Raw genomic sequence first — 24179 nt, 5'->3', positions numbered from 1 at the left:
TGCTACAGGCATCTCTCTTTCCTCTCAGAGATGCCCCACTGCTGTGAAGTTCTGGTGGGATATTGTGGCTACATTCCATTAAGGAAGCTGAAGGGACAGAACTGTCTCTCTTTTCCCCAGCTCAGGATGTAGTGTTTGTAGGCAGGACTCAGGCAACTGCACACTTTCTCCAGGGACTTTAACACCTGATCAAGTCAGGGTGTAGGAAGGGCTAGACATTATACTCACGTACTGGCAGGGACAGAAGACCCTACAGTTCTTGCTGCATCACACTTGTTATAGTTCATGTGATGCATTTCTCCAGAGCTCATCTGTTTATGCTCACTTTCCAAATCTAGTTCTCCACATTCATTTCTGTTATCTCCAGATATTCTTCAGTAAATTTAAGTTTTGCTTAAAATAAGAGAAAGTGAAACTTTGCTGATGCTAAAGCTCCAATACTTTGGCCACCTCACATCAGGTGGCCATGTGATGTGAGGAGCAGACTCATTGGAAAAGACCCTGATGCTGGGAAAGGTTGAGGGCAGGAGCAGAATGGGGATGACAGAGGACAAGATGGTTGTATGGCATCACCGACTCAATGGACATGAGTTTGAGCAAGCTCTGGGAGATGGTGAAGGACAGGGAAGCCTGGTGAGCTGCAGACCATGGAGCTGCAAAGAGTCAGACATACAGTGACTGAAAAACAACCTTTGCTGCTTATGAAAAAATGTTAATTGATATAATTTCTAATTCTTCAGCTCTTCTTCTTTAGAGCTTTCATTTTCTACTCTCTATTTCTTATATGTCGCAATTCTTCTGGATACTTTTAAACATCCCTTCTCATTTCACTATCTATTACCTACATGGGTTATTTTACTTACTCCCTTGACTTCAGCCATCACCTATATACTGCTGCTAAGTCACTTCAGTCATGTCCGACTCTGTGCGACCCCATAGACGGCAGCCCACCAGGCTCCCCCGTCCCTGGGATTCTCCAGGCAAGCACACTGGAGTGGGTTGCCATTTCCTTCTCCAATGCGTGAAAGTGAAGTCACTCAGTTGTGTCCGACTCTTAGCGATCCCATGGACTGCAGCCTACCAGGCTCCTCCATCCATGGGATTTTCCATGCAAGAGTACTGGAGTGGGGTGCCATTGCCTTCTCCGACCTATATACTAATGACTTCTAAATCTAACTAGCCATTCCAAATCTCTCCTCATATTTCTTTAATCACACTATTTGTTTTTTCATTTATTCTACAAATATTTGGTGAATTTCTACTATTAGGTAGCTGTATGATAGGCAATGGAGAAACAAAGCAATGTAGTTGTCCATTTAATGATGGTTAGTCTAGTGGACTCCATGATTTGGTGAAATACGTGATTCCATAAACTTTAACCTAATGGATGTCATAGTTTAGTGGATTCCATAGATGTCATGTAATATTTAACATCTCTACTTGGATATTTCAAAAACAGTGGATTCATCAGCTTTCCCTGACGTTTGTATTGAAGTATTTCTCCTATTGGGCTCCTATTTCAATGAAAACATTCAACTGCATATGCCAGGAACCTGAGCACTACACTAACTTTCCCTCTTCACTCCATCTCAACCTCTGCACCATTATTGAATCCAGTCTGTTCAACGTTCTCTGAATCTCTAGAATGTGTCCACTGTCTGCCATCAATTTTGCTGCTGTTTTATGTATATAGGTCTCCATTTCCCCCCCCCACCTTTTTTTTTTTTACATCAACACAACACTAGTCTTGGTTTGGGGTTGCAACCAGAGTAAACTTGACAAAATTCAAGCCTACTTGTGATTATGTTTTGGTTAAAAGCCTTCAAAGACTCCATAATTATCTCAAAATTAAATGTAACCCCTTTTCAAATCTCCTCCTTCTCCCTGTTACATGTCCAACTTCTCACTCACTACTCTACAAACTTCTTTAGAAGTTTGTACTTCTAAGCTACTGAAATTCTCTCACATCAGCAAATGAATTATGCTGTCTCTCAACTCTCTTGCATGGCATATCTTCTCAGTTCCATATGAAATTCCAGCCAGGCCAGTTCCATTCATTGTTTAGGTAACTTATCTTTCCCCCTGAAGGTTTACTCTTCCTACAAGACTCAATTATGTCCCTTTTTTATGAATTCTTAAAACACCTTGCTTTCTTCACATCCTAATATTCATTACTCTGTATCATTAATTTCCATGTTTTATGGGTAAATTTCACTATAATGCAAAGCATTTGAAGGCAGAAATCATACTTTTTTTTACATTGTTTTACCCATAGCACATAGCAGGTGATCCATAATTAGTCAAAACAAATGAATCTTAACATTTGCCTTATCAAAAATTCAATATCAAACCATAAAAATACCTTTGTTTTGTCCAGGCTTTAAATACACTGGATAGATTGATCTGATCATTAACAGAGAGTTTTATCTATCTGAACAGTATGGTACTCTTGTTTATAAGCTGTGCTCCGTTGCATCAGTTATCAGATGACGAAACAGCAACAAGTCCTAGAAGTCCCCTCTAATCATACTTCAGCCATACCACACTACCAACACCCTATTTGCTTTGAAATTAGTAACGTTTCTGAAAATATTTTAGAATCCATTAGGATTGGCTACTTAAGGATTATAGAAATCTAGTGTCCCAAATATGTGATTACGTCCTTCTTAAGGATCCTAAGAACCTACTTTTTTCCATTCCCATTTTCTTATCCTTTTCTTTACTAACTTTCTTCAAAGGTAAAGAAAAGGGGTCCTGAGAAGAGATCTAGGGTAAGAGAATGTTCCCCTTGGTCATTTAGGTCTACATAAGTGATCATTAAGATCTGAAGCTATCTGAGCCCTAAAGCATAAGTTTGAAAGATTTATTTTAAGCTGAAGAATAATAATTAGAAAATAAATAGTATTAAGTACATTGTATGTGCCAGGTGTTACACTGAACTCACACAGGACAGGTAAATAGGCATGTCTTCAACACATTATAGATGAACAGTGTGATACATGAGGGTACCTGAGGGGTCCTGAGACACTTTCAGGGATTCTACAGAATCAAAACTATGGGCAGAATAATATTTTTTGCCTTTTTAACCCTCATTTTCTCATGTGTATACAGTGGAGTTTTCCAATGGCTACATACTATTTGATGTGACAGCAAATGGAATGAATAAGCAGATATGAGAACTCAGACATTAAAGAGATTTGCTAAAACAGTGCCACTGTTTTCAGTAAATACCTTTGTTTTGGAAAATGTTACTTTTCATGAAAAACAGTTTGCTAATGAAGTGAATTTATTGTTGGTTGAACAATAAATACTCTTCTAAAGATCAGCTTTAAATTTATATTAGGGTAAATATTGACAGATATAATATCCTATTACTTAATGTCCTCAATATTTTTTTAGTATAACAGGGTTATTGAGACCAAAAAGTTTAAGAATTGCTGACATAGGCAGTAGAATAAAAGTAAGAAACATCTAGCCATTATTGATTTCCCACACTGAACCTCACTGCAGCTGAAATGAGTCCAAATATGGCTGATGACCTATTTTGATGCAGTGCCCCATCTTGCCATCTCCTAGTCTGTCTTCCAGGGCTGCAGTGCTGGGATAAAGAGAGAATCATAACCAGCACATCCATGTAAATGTAAGCAGTAAGTGGCTGAGGACATTCTTTGTAGAAACTGCTGCTGCTGCTGCTAAGTCACTTTAGTCGTGTCTGACTCTGTGCGACCCCATAGACGGCAGCCCACCAGGCTCCCCCGTCCCTGGGATTCTCCAGGCAAGAACACTGGAGTGGGTTGCCACTTCCTTCTCCAGTGCATGAAAGTGAAAGTGAAGTCGCTCAGTCGTGTCCGACTCTTCACAACCCCATGGGCTGCAGCCCACCAGGCTCCTCCGTCCATGAAGGAGTACTGGAGCGGGGTGTCGTTGCCTTCTCTGTTGTAGAATACTACATTGCTCATTCTCTCATATCATTTCAAAGAATATTGTTACTTAATGCTTATGGAAGTCCATTTTATGGATCATATCTTTACTGGGCATTAAATTTTGATTTACATCTGGGTAAATTGAGGAGAATCTTTTGAGTACTTCTCTTTCTCCTTTGTGCTTATTACGTGCCATGTCTCAGCTAATTCTCAACAGGTATTTGGGTATTAGGACAAGAAGATGTGCCATCGATGTTTGTAAACTAATCAATTGATCAATTCTTGGCTAAAGCCAAAAGCATCATTTCATTCTTGGTGGACTAGCCTATCAACCATGTAGCAAATTACTTCTATCGACAAAAGTGTTCAACTATTCTCTTATTCAATGTAACCATCTCATACTCTGAAAGAGTGAATACAAGGACATTGTAAGTGTCTTCAGTGCCTTGGGAGAGGATTTTAAGGTTTCTCTTTTTAATAGACTTTCCCTGAGAGTAGCAAAGGCACCATAAAAAGAACAGTTAATGAAACTTGCTTTCTTCATTACCAAACTTAATATAAATACTTCAACATGTATGTTCTTATTTTTTGTTTTTTAAATTATTAATGGGGTCTATCTTTACTGGAGTTGGGGGATGGTGATATAAAAGAATAATTATTGCAACAGAAGAGAAGTAACAGAAATTATTGCAACAGAAGAGAACACAATATTTTTCATTGCAACTAATATAAGGAACAATTCATAATCTGTAAAAAAAACACAATACAATAAAATTAAGAATGCAGGTTAATCCTTAATTTAACTTACATTAAATAATTATCATGTAGAGGTAAAATCATAGATAATTTCAAGGTATCCAGAAAACTGCAGTTTAAGGAAATGAGGTCTTAGATTTTACACTCTGACATCACCTACTTTTATTTTTCCCTCCAGTACAAACTCACATCAGGATCCCTTTCCTGCACCATTAGCAAGGTAACTGCCTTACCTAACTGGCATTGTCCCTTTTCATTTTGGGGTATGCAAGTATTTGCCACCTACACTCAGATCATGGTTTTGTGAGAGGCCACAGAGCAACTTTCTTTAGAGCTATCAAAGCCTTCCTCATTATCCTTTATGGGCTGTGCAGAAAACATCTCAACTATTAGACATTTAACTGGAGTGCAGTAGAATGCGTTTGCTGGCCCCCTCCAGTTCCTTGGGTAAAAGCTCTGTTCATAATCAGTTTCTGGTTTTTTAAATGACCCTCAAGAGGTTCCTTCCAGTCCACTTCAGTTCCCTTTTTAGCGTCCCATTGATTTTCCAGACCTTAGGAACGTGTCCTTAACCGCCTGCTTTTCCAATGGCTCTTTCCACTGAATGCTAAAGGAACACTTTGATACTTCAGTCATTGAGAAAGGGATATCTTGAGAACTAACACACCATTTATAACAGTACAGTTTACAATAACATTTCCTGCAGAAAGAAGGTGCCTTTCTCAGAAAGAGAAGGACAATTTCTGCACCCCATTTAGTTTCAAAACTACAAGCAACACCCTTGTTTCTTGTCAATAAAGAGAAAGATAGAGTAGAGTAGCAATCACAATACATAAATGATATTATTTGTCCCCAGAGTGCATACCAAATAGTAACTTGCTCAAAGAGCTTGCATGAATTATGAATGGCAGGAAGACACAGAGAGGAAACTCAGTACAGACCCACCCCACACTGCTGTTACATGGATATTTTAAAGGCAGAGATGCCACACGAACTATGTGATGAGATTGCAAAGGTATATAATTTATGTTTGACTCCCCTCCAGCTCTAAATCTTATTTTAAATAATACAGAGACACTATGGAAGGTGTGCATCTGAAAATAAAGTACTGATTAAATTTTAATATCAAGTAAGCTAATCAATATAATAATCTGAAAAATCTCATGGGAATGGTGGAGGCTTCAAAAATATGTCCCCTTGGCCACTAAATAATAACAACAACAACAAAAAAGCAAATTAAGAACAACAAAATACCTTAGGTCTTACAATATATACAAAAGTGGGAGCAGAAATATAAGGAAACTTGGGCACTTATGAAGCATTTGGAAACATAATGGTGGGCATGAAAGGACTCCACTTTGACCTGAAAGTCAGGGGCAGAGGCATTATTATTTCTGTTGCCAAGAAAAAGGGTATTCATATTGTAATTGTAACATATTGTTATACTGCCCAGTTCTTTTTTAGACTCTGTAATAAAAAATTATAGTCATTTTTCAAAGAAAATTCATAGAATGATCAGATCACGGCTCTATAAATAAAAATATCCCAGAGACTTTCGGTCTTGTCTCAGAATACAGTATTCATATGTCCTATTTTCTTATTTTTTTTCCCTTTACCATTTCCTCTGAGGTTCTTTTGAACTAAATAATCAGGAGAAATTGGGAGGGAAAACAGAGAAAGAAATCCTTTTCTCCTGAAAAAAAAAATGTATAAAAGAGTTTTTTTTAACATATATTCATACACACACCCTCAAAAAGGCAATAGTTGAGCTGAAACAGAATCATTATCAGAAAGTGTGTCTTAGGAACAAGAAGAAAAAATACATAGGCAAGGACTCATCTGAATGATCCTAGTTAAGGGCCTTACCAAAGAGATAGCTTAAGTTATCTTTGAAAACTGGAGAGCCTCCCTGCTTGGCTGAGTATGAATTGAATGTTCCCAAAGAAACATTTCACAAATAGGGATACCCTTCCATTTCACACTGCTCCTTCTCGAAATAGCAACACCATTTAGCAATATTTCATATGAAGACAATTACATTGTAGAATTATTGTAGTCTTAGGGCTTCATTAAAATTAAAAAAAAAAGTTAAATCTCTGTTTTGTTGAACACAAGAAATGAATAGTAAATATTGATTTAGAATGAATGCAAACATTTCCCTAGGAGTGGATAATTACTGCCTTTCTATGCAAAACACTTATATTTGAAGAAGCACTTCACTTACTTTGCCATGCGGTATACATTCTTTAGTACATTTTAAATTATACGTTGTCCTGGACAGTGTCTGCTCTATAATTTCTTGTGTCTCTACACCAGAGTCAGTATGTAATTTTAAGCTACAAAGTTTCTGCCAACTAGGAGAATAGGTTTAACTCTTTCTCTTTTCTGGATTCACAAATTCTTACATGAAGAGATCTGGAAAGACATAGGACTGATGATCTCAGACCAGGAGCAGTTTGGTCTCTTTTTTAGGCCAACAGAAATGCCACTATTAATGACAACATATTTACAAAGCAGAGACTAAAATGGAACATAGGATTTTTGTATCTAAGCCAATTTACAGCCCATCTAAAAGGTATGAATTAAATAATTATCATTTGAAAATTTTAATGAACTACTACTAGTTTGAATAATTCTTATAGAAGGGTCTGGTTAAATAATGGACTATCATACTTTAGAATATCTCTTGTCAAATTCTTTCATTATTGTTGCTTTATCCCTCTGCCAAGATCTTTACAACAAAGCAGTATTCAAATTACATGAAAGAATATATTTTAACCATTTCAGTATTACCTATGTATACAGTGACTTAATTCAGAAGTTTATGGTAGAATAGTTTTAACTGTACAGAACACACGAACTATGTTTCTATAAAAATATTATTAAATAGTACAGAGTTATAAAACATAATATATATCATGGTATTCATCATTTCTTTACCTGTAAATTTGCTGTTTACTAAAGTAATAAAAATACCTGCAAAATCATCTCATATTAAAAAAATTAAAGTACCCACCATTCTATTCTGTTTCTATGAAATTTGACTTTTTTTTAAAATATGTTAGTGATACTACATAGTATTTGTCTTTCTCTGTCTCGCTTATTTCACTTAGAATAATGCTCTCAGAATAGTGGTTACCAGAGGCTGGGGGCAGGGAAAAGGGGGAGATGTATGTAAAGGGCACAAATGTTCAGTTAAAAGAAGTCCTGAGGATCTAATTAACAGCATGGTGACTATAGTTATTAATACAGTATTGTATGCTTAAAAGTTGCTGCAAGTAAATGTAAGCATTCTCATTATACACACAAAAAAATATTACAGCAAGGGGATGGATGTATTCATTATATTCATTTTGGTAATCATTCTACCATGTATATCAAATCATTATTTTATACACTTTTAATATAGATCATTGTATGTGTCAATCAGTCCTCAATAAAGTTGGAGAAAATTATAAATAAAATGTTTAAGAGACTAAAGAATGAAGAAATGAAAGCCCACAAAATGATAAATTTGGAGTAAAGTTACTCAGCAAAAACTAAATGAGATGAGACCAAGGGACTGTTTACATGCACAGAATAGCAGTATGTCCTGCTTCCGCACAATCTTCACCATCCCATCATGGGAAATTTAGTCTTATTTGCTCTCTCTGGTTTCAAACTGCACACAGCCTCCTACCTTTTGGATGTATTAAAGTTTGCAATAAAAAGGAAGAAATGAACTCTAAGAGGAACAAAATCATTTCAATGATTATGGCAACTGTGAGTATACTTGAAGATTCATCAGTTTCAACCTTTTGCATGTCATGTAGTGCCTTATGGTGTCCACTGTGCTCTCTTATGTTTGTATCCTCTCCCATTATTGGCTTATTTTAGGCCAATTTGTCTGGACACAGTAACTGCCTGGGGAATTCATTAAACATGATTCTCAAGACCTTATTCCAGAGAGTCTGACCTGATAAGTCTGGAACAGGGCCCAGGAAATTTTTTTTTAATGCTCCAGATAAATTTTTATGATTATGTTTGGCAAATATGGTTCTAGACCTTCATCTAACCCATCCTCCAAGCAGACTTTTATTTTTAGTCAGTGTGGGCAGTATCTTCACTAGCCATACTTGAGAGGCTGCTCAGTGAGAAATATCCTCACTGTTCCTGTTTCAGTGTAAAAGGAAAGCACAGCTAAGACTAACTTTAAGTCATACTAGAGTAAAACTAATTAATACCAGCCCTGTTTCTTGATGGAGGTTTTGAAAGAGGTGTGTTTTAAGGAACAGGAAAGTCTGAGTTACTCAAGTGCAGTTTGAAAAGTAAGTGGGTACAACAAATGGACACAGAACTGAGAGGGCTAGATGGAGACAAAACAGATAAATTATCTATGTCACAAATAAGCTTGACCTCTGTTCCTTGGAAATATACTAAATCTAATAGTTTTCTAAGGATAGACTTAATCTGCAAAAGACTATGAGGATCATAGTGATGTTACTTTTTTTTAATGCAAACGACAACTTAATACCTCACAGAAACTATGGAGACAAAATTCATGAGCACATGGTGAAAATGCCAGATTTGATCACAACCATGTGAGTCAATTCCAACCTCAATTGTGTCTCTGCAAGTGGTATCAAGAGATATTTTGGAAGAGAACGGAGTAGTATTCTAGATGACAGTGCTAAGGTAAACAGCACTGATGAACATCAGAGGTATTTGTAAGAGCGTTGTAAGTGTTAGGTGCTCAGCTGTGTCCAGCTCTTGTGACCCCATGGACTATAGCCCGCCAGGGTCCTCTGTCCATAGACTTTTCCAGGCAAGAATACTGGAGTAGGTTGCCATTTCCTCCTGCAGGGTATCTTCCCAACCCAGGGATCGAACCTGGATCTCCTGCATTGAAGGCAGATTCTTTACCATCTGAGCCACCAGGAAAGCCCATTTATAAGAATAAATAGTCAAATTTTTTAAATCATAAAGATAACAAATGGGCATGGTAATGTGTTTGACTTTGTCCATCATGTCCCTCCATATTCCACCACTCTAACGAGTGAATTGTGTAGAAATTTTTGCATTTTTTAATGTGTTTCTTAGCAGCACAGCAGGACAACCGTGGACAACACACACCAAGACTCTTACTAAAAGAATACATATCCATAACAGGGTCTAGAATCCAGCCTTTGATTACAGGCATTCACTGATTTTAGAAGCTCCTTTATTTTATAAAATCTAAGCTACTACTGATTGCAACACACTTCCTGATTTCTGAATTGTTAAAAGGTGAAAAAATGGGCATCATAGAATCATAATATGTGAAAGTCTTATAGAAAAGAAACTAAAACAACAAATAGACAGCCTTTTGAGTTTGTACAGTGTGTGCATTTGTCACTCAGTCATATCTGACTCTTTGCAACCCCATGGACTATGGTCTTCCAGGTTCCTCTGTCCATGGAATTTTCCAGACGAGAATACTGGAGCGGGTTGCCATTCCCTTCTCCAGGGGATCTTCCCAACCGGATCAAACCCCTGTCTCTCACACTGCAGGCAGATTCTTTACCATCTGAGCTACCAGGAAGCCTGAGGTTGTAAAGATGTTTACCAAAGAAATTCAAAGTTTAACAAATAATGGTCTAAGGGAACGGTCCATCCCCAAGTCATTCCTCAGGGTGCTGATACCATGTGAGGATGCCATGAGCTGGTTAGAGTCAATGTGTCACAGCAGGAGAACCTTTGCCTTCTCAGATGAAGCTATGATAGACAATGGACAAGAGCCATTGAGAGCAGATGTAAGAGTAGCCGGATTGGTGGAGAGGAATCTGTGTTCCTCACCAGAAGGAAGAGATCCCGCTACTCTAGTCCAACAGAATACAGTATATACCAACAACTCTTGACCACTATAAGTTGTTTCTCCTCCTCTTTTCTATATGTTAGTCTTAATGAATTTATCCCCCTTTTTCTTGTCTGTTGTCTCTGGAAGAGGTAATTAAAATCACCATTTAGCATTCAGTGAGTGAACCATGAAATTATTACTGCTGTATTATACTCAAAGCAAATACACATCCCCTAAAGACTCAGCTTGGACCTGGGATGCAGTAAGAAAGTGAGCCTAGAGTTTATATACCTTTTGGAAGGGGTAAATGTGTATATAATACATAGGAGAGTTGCATTACTCTAGGCAAAGGCATTAAAAAATTGTTCATATATAATGATCTTATGTAGAGAAAAATGGACCACAAGTTGTAACTTGTGAGTTTATACCTATTATTGATACTTGAGGGAAAACTTAGCTTTCGCTATGGGAACTGTCTCTGTGCTGCATTATTTTGATATATACTCTCCAGGATTGCTAGCTGTAAAATCACCTATGCTCTTCCATTATATGGAGATAGATCACCTAGAATGAATCCATCAGAGAAGAAAGTAAATCCTGGAGAAGGGTGTGAGAGAGTAAAAAAAAAAAAAAAAAAAAAAAAAAAAGGGGGGGGGGGGACACGCACATGTGCTCATGAGAAGGGAGGGGAGAGGAAAGGAGAGAAGTGGAAAAAAGGAGATCAGAATCCCTAGAAACATGAGAAATTATGGAAGAAAAAGTTGGTATTACTGTCAATTGAAAGATGCCTCATTAGCACAGAATAAATTGTCTTGTTTCAAATTTCACAATAGCTTTGTAAAGGTGGGGTCAAATAAGAAAACTGTTACTGACTCACTGTCATTAAATCATTGCAAGTGGAGAGAAAGTAGATCTCCTATCTTGCTTTCACAGAGAAGCTGAATCTAAAGTACCACAATACACAACCAGAAAATATCCTGCTAATGAAGTCAAAATCAAACAGCCATTATAGTGAACTCTTGTTGAATTCCTATCATGTGCCAATCATTATGCTATTAATGATATGTTAACTCTTTCCATTCCCTCAATAACCAAAGTAAGTAGTTTTACTCCGTTGTACAGATGAAAAAACTGAGGCTTACAGAAGATAAACAATTTGCCCAGGTCGCACAGCCAGCTTGGATTAGAACCCCGGCTCTTTGCCCTTACTCATCTGTTCCCTTAACCACCACACTCAACTTGGGACAAGTATAGTACTTCCCAAATACCAGTGGAATTCATGTATTTATCTTTATCTCCTGTCCAAGTCTAGAATGAGAGAAAAAGTGTTTTCTCTCTGCCAACAATACCACTAACATTGCTACATTGACATTATTCAGCAAATCGCTTTCACTTAGTAAGCATGGTGAGAACTCCCTGCCTAAACACTATAAACAAGTACAAATCCAGCTAGAAATAGACCAAAAAATTCAAAAGTAGTATAAGAAGTGGAATTTATTATTAATTCCCCTTCAAGATTTATTTTAAGACCCGACTGACTGTATATAAGTGCTGGACACCAGGACAGAATCTAATTAAGCCTGGCCGTTACTCAGTGTCGAGGCTCAGACTTACCCTACTTGAGTCCTTGCGGCGGGACACGATTTCAGAACGCTGAGTGTTCAAAGGAATGTTACTTCTGCAAACAGCATTCTTAATGTCAAAGGATAAAGCATCCCAGTTGTGGGGAACGTTGTTGTACATCTACCAGGAAAATATTCATCAGCTACCCAGTTGGTCATTCCCTTTGCCTTTGGCTATTTGGACAAATTTTAGTATATATTTAAAATACCCACAAGTTCTCCAATCTTAATTATAAAGCTTGAGAAAAAATGTCCAGTGAAATGTCCAGGTATAAAATAAGAACCTCTTTTTAACTCCTTTGCCTCAAGATTTACATAACTGCAAGGGCAAGGAAATCAAATGATAAAATAAAATACCAGATACTACAGATTAGAAATGAAAAGTAAACCAGCCACATGCCAGTTTCTTGCTACAAGTTCCAGTGGATACCAAAAATCAATGTGACTGAGGGAAGATGTAGTTTGGAGAGAAAAATCTCCCAGGATAATCAAGGGATATATTTTCAAGTCTATTTTCCCCCACAGAACTGTTTTGTTTTCTCACATCAATGAGCTAGAATAAAATGCGGATCCCATGATCAAGCTGGCAGAAGTCATGCTCCCTACCTGGATGCTCGAAAATTGTAAATCACAACTTTACAAGGATTTAACTTTTCCCTTTCCAAAATAATCAAATGTTGTGGCGAGGGGGCCACTAATCATGACAAAAAATATACTGCAAATTCTTTCTTTTGGTGCCAAGTCCAATAAGTTCTCTGAGTGAAATTAAATGCACGATCGTATTCCAAACCACAGCTTCCCTTGAGGATGTGCAAATCTCAAGTGGGGGCTGAAAGGCCAGTTGTATCAAAGCCCAGGGTTACACCCATTTTTTTCAAGTTTTTTTTTGTTTTTTTTTTTTCCTTTTTTAACTACTGCCTGCAGTGTAAATGGCTCTGGCCCCTCTGCTTTCCAGCCTTCATAGTCAAATCAGCGCTTCATACTTTCCACATTCTGCATCTCAAAAGTGGGCCAGTCCCTGACTTCTCTTAGTTTCTCACAGTTTTTGTTTATTTTAAGAGATTCTCTGCTGAACTCCAGGGAAGGGGGGAAAGAGGAGGGAGAGAGAGGAATCTGCTATGTTGTAAGCAATTACTGGCTCCATCTCTTAGATCTGCAGTATCACAGGAATTAGAGATGGAAAAGACCCATTAGGTCATCCTGTACACCCCGGGCCAGCACAGTGCTATTCCCTACTGTAGATTATCTCTTCTGAGAGTTTTTAATATGTTTCAAGGGAAGCCAATGATAACATGGTTTCACTTTATTTCTTTTGCTGCTTTGTTCTGTCCAGTCTACAACATGCCATTTCTACGGATGGATCTAGGGTGACTTTTCAAAGGACATTTGACTGCCCATAAGAATTACAACAACATTTGTGCTTTCCAACAGCTATGTTCCATAAGTTCAGCATGAAAGCATTCACAAAAACAAATTCTAAACTGCCAACATTTAGTCCCAGGGATGGAAATATTACATATAAAATAATTTTGCATAGACATATTCCATATAACTAGTACATTATGTCACAATATAGCTGTGTGAGTGTGCATACATGTTCACATAAAGTACATACAAATACTCATCATTACTCCAGAGTGTTTCTGTTTCCTTAAAGTTGTGCCAAATGCTGCATAATTCACGAAAATGTGATCCAAAATATTTAAGGTTATGTTTCTCACAATTTTCTTCTTATCTCTCTTAAGTCACACATTTTAAATGTCAACTCACATAGAGAAATATTTAATTTCAAAAATACTCTTCTACTGGGAAATTCTTAAACTCTTCCCCAAGTAGTTTTTTCTCCTTTGTTCATATCCTAAGATAACGGAATGTTTTGACTTACTTTTTATGTGCCTGTCTAGGTATCCTTAACTTAGACTACCAGTCCCAGTCCTCAGGAAAAGGAATACAATAAGAGGGAAACCTAGCATGAAAAATGAACACATCATGTGTTCTGAAGTGACTATGATCTTAACCATTGTCCCTGAAGCCTATTTGTAGAAGACCAAATCAATGTTACTATTTGAAAGGATACAATTTTGTGCTAGAATCATAATCAATAGTGATAGCATGTGGTTTTTCTTATATTCTAAGTTTTAGAGTGTTTTCTAGGTATAATGCAGGACATATTTTCATTTGAATCTGTTTAATAAGTTGGCCCATCTTTGATATATGTAGTAGGAAAAAAAAAAGATTTTTCACTGTTCTACTAGGAGATGGGATAATGTATTAATCAAGAGTCTGGAGTATGGTCCCTTTACAAGGTTTGTAACCGTGGGTGCTAGGGTACTACCAGTTACCTTGTATGTGATCAGTGGCTTATATACTGTTCTTCGAGGAAGAGATCCTAATTTAACCCCCCACCACCAAAATTGTAAATGGTAAAGGGGTTTGATCTACTCTGTGTTGGTTAAAGAGTACAACTGAATTAGAGAATTTTAGAGGAAGAAAGTTTGGGCTCCAAAACCCATCAGGTTCTTCCCCAACCTTGCTGGGGAAGCTTTTGAGCTTGTTCCTCCATTGACAAGGGCTCTTTTCATGACGGTTCCTAGGAATATTCCTTTCCTTCAGAGGTGTCCTCTCTGACCACTCTGGCTAATAGGCATCCCCTGTTAAGCCTCTTACAGAACCGTCTTTATTTAACTCTAACAAGAATCAACTATTGCATTGTTCATTTATGGTTTCACCTGCTCCCTAAAGAGTAGCATGGTGTTAGGGTTAAGAGCATGGGCTCTAAAACCATCACCTCTGGCTTAAATTCCTGCTCTGCCACTTATTAGCTGCTTCTCTTTGGCAAATTACTTGTACTTTCTCCTTTACCTGTTAGTGGGGAAAATAACAGTTTCCACTTCACAGGCTTGTTGCAAGGAGTAAATGAGTAAAAACATGTAAAGCCCATGGTAAGTAACATGCAGTGTTCTCCCAGTAACTATTAGGAGCTATATTTTAGTATTATTTTCCTTTGTGTTTCAAAGCCTAGCTTAATGCCTGGTACCTGATTGACACTCAATAAATGTGTATTAAAAAATGAAAGAATGAATGTTCTAAAGAATGTTTCTAAAGGGACACTTCCAACAGTGTGAGTTGTCGCTCTTAGAAGTCATATATCCCTGTCAGTAAACAAAATTGCTGAAAGAACTTTTAGAAAGATTTGTTTAGGAAGTCATTAAATAATAGTGTGGGGGATGTAGCTAGTTAATCAGTAAGATTTCTTCCGACTGGAAGATGCTGATATTGATCTAAGGTTACGCTCTTACTACTTCCTCTCTTCTAGTTTTCTCAAAGATAAACGTATTTGACTAGATCATCTCTAGGGTCTGTCCTAGTCTAACATCCTACAATTCTAGATGTGAGTCAGCTGACTCTTCTTACATTTTTTTTTCCTGAAAAAGTTCCCATAGAAGAGTTTTTCATTTGGCAATTGAAGTAACTTGGTTCAAATGGCACCTGGGACAGAGTTATTTTACCCCAGGGTCAGGGGGCCCTAACGACTGGTGACTATGCTGTAGTCACTGCCACTCGGTGACAGGAACATAAACAGTCCACTTCCCATGCCTCCTCCTTCCACTACCATATTCTCTTTCACTTCCCACTTTCTGCAGCAATACAGCCTCGCCTTGTGCATCTCCAAAGCACAGGAATTCCACCCACGCAGCACTGCAGAAATTAGAGCCAGAAAACCCCTATTAGGTCATGCAAGCTACACCCCTTCTAGAGCAGGAACATCCTCTCCCACTAACAGTTCAACTCTCCTTTTGGCTCCAAACTGTGGCTGTGCTTTAGTGATTCCTGGATATGGTTTGAATAGCAGTTTATAAGCACTCTGGGATCCTTTGAAAATAAAGGTTCCATATAAAGTTTTATTGCTATTTTGTTTATTATAAAGTGGTTTGTTGTTGTTGTTTCTGTTAATCTTCCTGGGAATAGTCACAAGAAGATTTCTCAAAGAAGAAATTGTACCAGCAAGCCCCTTTGACCTGATTTTTATCAAATCTGATAGCCAGCCACTAAGAACCTAGCTGATTAAAGTCCTGATTGCCCTGTTGCAAATATACAACTGAAAAAAATAGCTTTGAAAACAATTAAAGTATTATTTAAAGTATTACATGTTGATTACTGCTAATATATTTGCTCACATTTTCCTCAAGTTAAAGTATATGTTTATTGTCAATGTAAATTCTGTTTATTTTTAATCATTTAACAATGTTTTATTGCTCTTGGATATGAAGTCTTATAACTGTTAATTTGCTGAACATTCAACATTTTAAAAATATGTTTGCTTGTTTCATTGCACTGAACATACAAATCCAACTTAGCATTACTCCAGGTGACAAGAAAGCCAACTGATTAACACAAATGTCAAACACCACTGAGGATTCAACCCAAATCCTTGGCCACTCTCCAGTCACCCCTCTGGCTCATAGACAATTTCATTATTTCTCTGTTAGAAAAGGAACATGAAGGTGGGAGACATTCCTAGATGACACAGTAAGTAGCACTTCACATGCTCTACTTAAGGCTTTCTTCTCCTGATGAGCTTAAGGAAATTAACCTAGGATAATATTTATGACCACACACAAAATTAGCATTAGTGCACCAATTTTAAGAGATGAAAGCTAGATTGTAGAGAAACAGGGCCACTGGTCATTGTTACCCAAGTTATACTGACAGAATCAGGGAAGCCCCAAAATCTGTCTCCTAAGTTCTAACACATCTTCATTTCCAAATGACTACATTTTCTTAATGAATCACCAGAAAGAGGAAGTACAAAGTACTCCACAAAATGTAAAATGCTATTAAAATGTATAATAGGCATAATGTTCCGAACTGGGATAGTTTATTCTCTCCATCTGAAATTATATGAAAAAGAAGAATTATTATAAGGAGTGGTGCTAAACTCAATATATTATTAAGAAATTGCTATTATTTAAGATAATAGTTCCATTTTATCAACTTTCATAATTTCCTGATTTCACAAAGGCTGCTATTCCCATTGGAAAACTCTAGATAACTGCTGTGTATCTGACACAGGAATAATAATGCAAAGGAACCCAGTTGGAGGCCGTAGTTGCAACGAACCTCAACTTCCAAAATTTTCAGTGAAACAAAACCCAGAGAAGGATAAAGACAGATACACACCTCTGAGAGATTTCAATGTTAAGTTTTTAGCAAAACTAGAACAAATTCTCAAAATAACAAACAAAAAAGGGCTCCAAAAGATAAACAGCTATTGAAGAGAGCCCTGAGAACACAATTTTTAGATCAGTTTAGGAGGACATAGACTGGGTTTAAACTAACAGAAAGTATCTTAAAGTTGTACTGAATATGAGGTCAAGAGGACGAAAAGAATACAGCAGGTTCAGCAGTTTTAAAACCTTAACAGTAAATGAATGAATCAATGTGCAAGCATGTCAAAATTTCCCTAAAAGTAAGCATTCTGCATAGAAATGCAGTCACTGAAAGCAATATAAAAACACCAGCATTTATGCCATATTCAGCAAGATATCTATTTTTCTGTCTAATACATCTGCCCACTTAAACACAGACACTACCTCATTGTAAAAAAACATTATTAATCTAGAATTTTTGCATTTTGGGGACTAACAGACACAGCTAACAAGTCTCATTTCAAGTTCACTTTGAGGGATGAAAACCTTAGGAAGGCTGCTAGGATCACTGCTTTTGAGAATTCAGAGGCCTTACCTGGCTGAGCCTACTCCAATGTTCTTGGGCTTCATTTGTGGCTCAGGTAAAGAATCCACCTGCAATGCAGGAGACCGGGGTTCAATCTCTGGGTTGGAAAGATCCCCTGGAGAAGGGAATGGCCTGAGAATTCCATGGACTGTATAGTCCATGGGGCAAAGAGTCGGACACGACTGAGCAACTTTCACTTTCACTTTCACCTGGCTCAGCGGGAAGAGTCTGTAATCAATTATTGCTGCCTGTCCTGGCTGTGGGAGAGGAACTTCCAAGTCCACTTGCCATTTATTTGATTTGCTGACTCAGGGCAACCCTTTTCACTTACAGCTGAGAAATCTGAGGCATAGAGGGGTTATATTTAGGAATAAAGAGCTGCAGTGATTGCTCTGAGAGTAGGTCAGTATTATTCTTTGCAGAATGCAGGTATCCTGATGTCAAGTTCCCTGCCCTTTCTTTCTGCCATTGCATTCTAAATTCTAATTGTTTGGAACTCAACAAAAATATAACTCACACAGTTATACTTCTATAAGAATATAGTCTTAGTTTGTTCTACCAAAAAAAAAATCATAATGCTTTAATATATTCTTAAATCTTTTTAAGCTCCTAATATCTATTTTTCTGGGGAAAAAATTTTCCTACTAAAACAATTTCTTTTAAAATATTAAATCCAATAAGTGTCCTTTTGTCCTAGGCTTCATTCTTTAGTCTTCTTTCTCTCTGTTTAGAGAGTTTATAAATCTAACCGACTTAATCCCATTCAGTGTGATACTAAAACTAGTAATGAAGTGTAGAGGAACCATTAATATACCAACTTCCTCTAAAATGCACACCAAGGTGCCCTTGAGTAATCTCAAATAACTAGCCATATTCTCTCCAAACTTACAGCAAGCAGTATGGTATATCCATTGGCCCAGCATTTACCTTCTATAACCCAATACAGAATTACTTTTTAGAAATCCAAATGAAATATTTCAGGTAAGCAAATAGTTGTTGCAGTTGTATCCATAAAGTAACTCAGTACTGATAGGTGTTGCTCTTCACTTAAATTTCCCCACATAACTTAGTTTTTTTTCATTTTGTATACAGACATATTTATTTTAAAACTTACTTGACTGCACTCACAAAGATGAGAGAGCAATGTCTACAAAAGCCTCCTGAAGAGGACACATGCAGATGCCATGAAGACGAGTTGTAACATATGCCTCACGCACACTTGGATTCTTCCACCATATCTTTCAGAACTCTCTGTATTATGTGTGCATTGGAAAGTCAGTGGCAAGTGTCTTATTATGTGAGCCTTCTCCGAAAATCCTTTAATGAAGACAATACTTTTTTAAAAATAGCAAGGGATAGGGTTCATCTCATGGCTTTTACTGCTTGCCTCTCCAGCTGCCCATTGAAGAGAAATTTTGGCTCAGGTTTACCTACTATGGCAGCATGGGCCCATGGGGACCCATGGAAGGTAATGAGGGGCTCCATTAACCAATTTCATTATTTCAGAAGGCCTAAGGGAATGGCAACCCACTCCAGTGTTCTTGCCTGGAGAATCCCAGGGACGGGGGAGCCTGGTGGGCTGCCGTCTATGGGGTCACACAGAGTCGGACATGACTGAAGCAACTTAGCAGCAGCAGCAGCAAGGGAATAACATATGCACCAATAATAAGGCTGCTAAAACTAGAGTGTCAAATTGCTTTGGGGCAAAATCTTATCAATTTCATATGAAAACTCTTATTACTTCATGCTGATCAAAGCCTCTGATTGGCAACCATGTATATGTTTGATTAATAAAGTGTGAAATAAAAACAAATGACTTGTTTTGTTTGGACATTAAATTTTTTCAGAACAGAGTCCCAGATGTAGAAGATATCAAAGAAAACTCATATTTATATGAGTTTATATTAAGGGCTTAATGTCACTCTAGTAACTTTAGTAATGATGGTAATGACAACACAATAGCTAAAACTTACCTGGCATTTCCTAAGTGCCAGGAGTTGTTCTAAGCATTATGCATACATTATTCTATCATCAAAACAACCATAAAAGTTAAGGACAATTATTAGCCCAAAGTAGGAATGGTGGATCAGCGGTAAAGAATCTGCCTGCCAGTGCCAAGATGCAGGTTTGATCCCTTGGTTGTGAAGATCCCCTGGAGAAGGAAATGACAACCCATTCCAGTATTCTTGCCTGAGAAATCCCACGGACAGGAGCGTGACGGGCTACAGTCCATGGGGTCGCAAAGGAGTCAGACACAACAAAGCGACTCAACAACAAAGGGTTATAGGATAAGAAGTGAGAAAAGGGAGACAGAGGACCATCAAATGACACACCCACTGTCACACAGAGAGTAACGACTGGAGCAAAAAGTTGAACCCAGGCAGTCTGGTTTAGAACACATTCTCTTAAGTCCTCCTTTCAGGAAATATTCTGGTTAAGGTCTCAGAGCAAGAGTGGCTTCCTTATCTGTAACATTAGGAATAGTGATAGTAGTTTTTCAAGTTGTTGATAAGATTTAAGAAGTTCATTTTTCTAAGATTCAAAACCCATACTTGGCATAAGATAAGTGCCATTAGGTGTCTGCCAATGTTAACAACAAGACTTTTTAAACTAGAAAGCTTTATTTATCTTCTTGAGCATAAATCAAAATCCTGAGGCTAATCATCTCACCGGTGTTCAATATGGATAACTTTTAAAATGGTGTTGCTATTGTTTAACTACCCGCATGCAAGGAAATTCAAATGGCTGCCTGAAAACAAACCATTAACTCAGTTTACTGATGAGTACTCAGCCCTACCCTCCCTCTGCAATGAAAAGGGGCTGGGAGGGAATGGATACTTTGTGCCTGAGTAGAGGTTGTAACCAAGAACCTGAGTACTGCCAGGGACCCTTGATGAGATCTTCACTCTTTTCTCCCTCTTTACAAACACTCCTGCAAGCCTGGTAATTTACCACTAAATCCGTGTGCATAGAAACAAACTTTTAAACTGTAATATTCACCACATGATATGTACATTCCTTGGACTAGCATATCATTGCATAATATTGTTAAGTTTTAATAAAACTATCCTTTGAAGCTCTGTTGTGGAGGACAGTAATTCCACAGCAGCTTTGAAGTATCCTCCCTTAAATAAAGTCAGAGAAAAAGCCATTGTTTATTTCACCACTATTTAAGAGTTAATGAGAGATTTGCACCTGTACAGCTGTTGCGGACTGAAACTAGCTCATGGAGTGAATGTGTTTTCTGCTTGAGACAGTTGTAAATGCCTTGAGTAAAAACACTGAGGACTGCTAATGGATAGGTTTATTTTAAAGCATGCCATCTGCTATCAATCATAGAGAAGTATAGGAAGCAAGTTTGGCTGGGCTCCCTCCTTGTGAGCCTGATAAAGACAGGGCTCCAGGACTTGGGAACATTGAGTCCTCAAGAGAATAAAACATCAAACCTACTCAGCAGCTCCACTAACAATAATAAAAATGCCTCTGCCTAAAGGTGACATTCTGAATTTACGATTATTTGTGTCTATAAAGTGTATTCTTTGGCTCCTGACTCATTCTGACTGTCTCACTCTGAGAACAATACATTAAGCCTGCCTGGAGTAAATGGAAATCCTATCTTTTTATTAAACCAGCAGCCAGTACCTGAGTCGATCTAATGCCCTGTAGGATCGAGGGAAGATTTTCAGCTCTGTTCCATTCCTTCCTTAAGATTTTTCATGAGAAAATTACAAATGAAATCTATTTTAATTTACTAAAATACATAAATAATGTAGGCAAGTTTATCTTTCCTAGAAGACAAAGTAAAATGCAAGAAAATGAAAGACGGAATTGGAACTAAGCCTCCTATTCTATCATGGGCCCATGACAATGCTGTTGGAAAATTACATATTAGAAATATGTTATGGCAAAATTTAGAATGGTGGCTCAGAACTGTTATGTTCTTTATGCCGTATGGACTAAACATGTTTTCAAGAGGACAAACATTATTTCCTCGGAAATCTTCCAGCTGTGGAATCATAACCAATATTGCTTTCAAAAATGGATCCCAAAGTATTCCTTGAAAAATGTCAAGCCTGGCTTATTAAAAGTGCTGCCTGCTGAAATCCTCAGTGGATGAAATGAGTTGTGGCATTGGAAACTTCTACAGCTTATAATGTTAGAATCTGCCTCAAATCTGCAGCTTAACTTAATTCTACTGCTAGCCTGGAAAACAGAGTTGTGAGTGTTTAGGGAAAACCCACCTGGCCAGAAAACTCATGAGCCTAATTAAAGTTAATAGAGAAATTAAAAGAGAAAAACATTGGCTCAGTAGTAGTAAGAAGAAACTTATAAGGCAATAGAAATTAAGGGCAGGAACTTATATTTTTGTACTATGCATTTGTTAGAAACACTCCTTCCCAAGAACATGAAAGAGGAATTGATATTATTTGACTTGCTATGTATTATTGGTGATATGTTACAGTCCAATATATTACTTTCATGCTGAAGAAAGTTAATGTTTTAGGTTAAATAGTAGAGATGTGGAAATACTGATTCGGTCAATGGATACACTTGCAGATCTGCTATGCACTTAGCATATACAGTAGGTTCTACAATATTAGAACAATAGTGAATTAATATTAGTACATATACCATCAGTAATAATAGTAAAAATGTTACTAATATGTATAATATTAGTAAAAGGCATTATCCTTTCCCTTCGTGGAAAAAGTGTTTAACACTGTATTGAACTGAATTCTAGAGTAATGTAATAGTGCCAACCTTTTGAGCTAAATTCCTAGAGATAAAAAATGTTTTAAGAGTTAGAAAAAAAGGGAGAAAAGCAAAAACTGCAGTATGCTAAGTCACTTCAGTCGTGTCTGATTCTGTGTGACCCCATAGACGGCAGCCCACCAGGCTCCCCCATCCCTGGGATTCTCCAGGCAAGAACACTGGAGTGGGTTGCAATTTCCTTCTCCAATGCATGAAAGTGAAAAGTTAAAGTGAAGTCGCTCAGTCGTATCCGACCCTCAGGGACCCCATGGACTGCAGCCTTCCAGGCTCCTCCATCCATGGGATTTTCCAGGCAAGAGTACTGGAGTGGGGGTGCCATTGCCTTCTCCGAAAACTGCAGTAGCCATGAAAAACTGGTTAAGAAGCCTTGCATCATAAAAAGAAGAGATAAAATGAATAAAGACAGTCTATGTAAAAGGATATAAAATATACTTGCCTATTGAAATTTCAGTGTCCTTTTCAACACAATATGGGATTTAATGTTGAATTAAGTTACAAAACATACCTGGAGCAGAAGGAAGCACTAGCAATGCTTTATTTCTTTGATAGGAGTTAAAAAATCAAATTTCTGTACTGATCAAGCAGGAAATATATTACAATATAAGTGAAACAGACTGGGTTAGAGGTGGAATGCAGCCAGTAAAGGGCACCCTTCCCATAGAAACAGGCAGCCTCTCCCCAGGACAAGCTGACTAGTGCCTTGAGAGGAAGAGAACTCAATCTAAGATCATTCTGTTTATCAAAGGAAGCTGAAAATCTGGCTTTTAATTAATATTTCCCAAAATGTTAAAGAGACTTATAGTCAAACTATACACATTTCACACTTGGGACAGGTCTACCAATCCTGCTCTGGGGTTTTCAATAGTCCATGTCAAAGAGAAGCCAGAATCTTTCATTCTAAGAATCCTGAAGATAAGACTATTCATGCTTCCAGAAGCTCCTACATTACACTTGAATTCCTTCTGTAAGATGGTATTCCCTCTTTCCATGAAGCCAATTCTGAGAACTATTTTAGAAAAGGCCACTCCATTTTGGAAAGTGCTGAAGCTTGGTATGTTTCTCACACAAGATTTCCAATCCCTGACAAATAATTCAGTGGTGCATAATGAAAACAGTGCTCTGATGGGGCCTGTGCTTCTACAATTAGACATTAGCGGCCATATCAGGAAGAGAAATACCTGAAGATTGGCACAGTGATTTGTTTCCCCAAAACCTGAATCATTTAATCTTCTTTTTTTAGAAAGCAGTGGCCTATGAATATGGAAAAAGAATTAAAATCACATTTATGAAGTGAGTTCTAAAACATTTTAATAGTTTCAATAAAAGGATAAGTCATTAAAATATAGTTAATAAATATTATTCAGAATTCATTAAACATTCTGTACTTAGAAATTATGAATACTGAATTTTAAGTTAACATCATGAAAACCATTTTGAATTCAGAATGTCAAACACTCATGATAGAAGAATCAAGACCATTTGGGAGGCAAATATGCCAACCAAAAATTCACTGACTGAATTTTAAGAAGGTATTATATGACATTTTCACAGTTA

This window comes from Bison bison, unplaced genomic scaffold, assembly GCF_000754665.1.
Source record: "Bison bison bison isolate TAMUID 2011002044 unplaced genomic scaffold, Bison_UMD1.0 scf7180017864330, whole genome shotgun sequence".
Taxonomy (NCBI): domain Eukaryota; kingdom Metazoa; phylum Chordata; class Mammalia; order Artiodactyla; family Bovidae; genus Bison; species Bison bison.
Note: the sequence above shows the minus strand (reverse complement) of the source record.